Raw genomic sequence first — 1,904 nt, forward strand, 5'->3', positions numbered from 1 at the left:
CTGATCCCCGACTGTCTCATGGACCATCGACGGGGGATCCTCTCCGGGGAGGCGGGTTGTGGTCGCAGGACCAGCGAGCGCGGCGGCCAAGGCAGAGTTTTGTGGCCAGACGGTGGCGGCAGTTGCCCCCATGGCGGGAGGGTCAACGGGGATCGGTCTCCAACATGCTCTCATGTGATGGTTGGTGGTGGCGGCCGTGTCTGATCCTAGTTAAGATCCGTTGTGGTGTGGCCCTTGGCCGGCCGTCGGCACGTGGAGGGTCAATGAACGGGCGGCTGGAGGTTTTCAGTGGGCGTTTCGGTGGCTACATGCGTCTTCACAGAACGGTTGCACGTGAATGTAGTCGGTTATAGAGTCTAGGTGGTGCCAATGTCGGTGAAAATTGTGCCGACCTCTGTCATGGCAGACAGTAGAGGCGTCGATCTAGGTCTCCCGGGTCGGATGATGTCGACGCCTTTGGTGTCATTTTACCTCCTGGGGACATCGTTTTGGAGCAGGTACTGGCTGGAGGGTCTCGGTGGCGTGGCGCAATGGAGTCTTGACGATGGATGCATGTGGATGGACGCGCGTAGGATGATGGTATTGTGTGTCATCGTGGTGGTGTCAACGGCAGTTGGGCTTGGCAAAGTCAATGCGTTGATTGTCGTGGTTCTAAGTCTGACAGTAATGTAGGGGGTAGGTATGGAGAGGCAAGATCTTAGCTATGGAGTAGTTGTAAGCACACGAGGTTTACGAGTTTAGGCCCTTCTCGGAGGAAGTAATAGCCCTACGTCTCGGAGCCCGGAGGCGATCGGTTGGATTATGTGTGTATGAATTACAAGGGTGCGAACCCTTTACACTGAGGAGGGGGTGGCTTATATAGAGTTCGCCGGACCCCTCCGGCCCTCAGTTGTGCAGGGTTTAAATACATTAAGGTCGGGCGTTACTAGTAACGCCCTTAATAAAGTGTTATGATGATCATAAAAGCTACTTAATAACCGACCATTAGTGTGCGGAGTGCCTTTGGGTCTCCTGGCCGTTGAGTGGTTGGATCTTGGTCGAGTGATTGCTTCTTGGTCGAGTGTCTTCGAGTCTGTCGAGTGGAACACCTCCAAGTCGATTGAAAGGTGATTTCTTCTAGAGATGTCCTTGGGTAGGGCAGTTGGGACAGGTCCATGACCCTACCCTAGGTACATAGCTTCATCATTAGCCCCCGAATGGATCGAGGTTTGAGTGGGGAAGGAGTTGAGAACTTCTCCGACTCATTTTTCATGCCATGAGCATATCTTGTTTCGGATCAATGAACCTGAGTGATGACAGCAACTTCCTTTTCAGTCGCCCTGATCCATTCTTAGTTTTTTGTCGAGTGAGTTTCTTTACTTGAAAGGCTTCGAGTGACGGCGTGGAGGAGATCTTCCGTCTGACAAGTTGTTCTGCTGCCCGCAGATTTAGCGGGATTCGAATTTTGGGAAGCGCGCGGGACGGGGGAGGCCGCAGTAATCGGATGGGATAGGGCGGAGCCACCTCGATCTCCGTGCCACCTTTTTCGCCACGTATCGCGCGCGCGATTGTTACGGGATTTGACAGGACCGCCCGGGTCTACCAGTCAGCCACTCGGAAGCGACCTCATATAAGGCGTCGGACCAGGGTTTCTTGAACAGTGCGTTCCCATTTCCTCTTTTCCTCTTCAGGCTTCTTCGTCGCACTCGCTCTCGCCCCAGCGCCGCCGCTCCATACGCGTCTCGCCGGCGACGATGGGGAAGGAGAAGCCGACAGCTCTGGAGCGGTCGAAGAAGGCGACGGCAAAGGCGAAGGGGAAGGCGACCAGTCGGGGTGGATCTTCCTCGCGAGCCGGCTTGCCGAAGGGCTGGATCCAGGGCGACTGGATCCGCTCGGCGATCCCCCAAGAAGACCTCGACAACCTA

Source organism: Triticum aestivum, chromosome 1A (assembly GCF_018294505.1).
Source record: "Triticum aestivum cultivar Chinese Spring chromosome 1A, IWGSC CS RefSeq v2.1, whole genome shotgun sequence".
NCBI lineage: Eukaryota > Viridiplantae > Streptophyta > Magnoliopsida > Poales > Poaceae > Triticum > Triticum aestivum.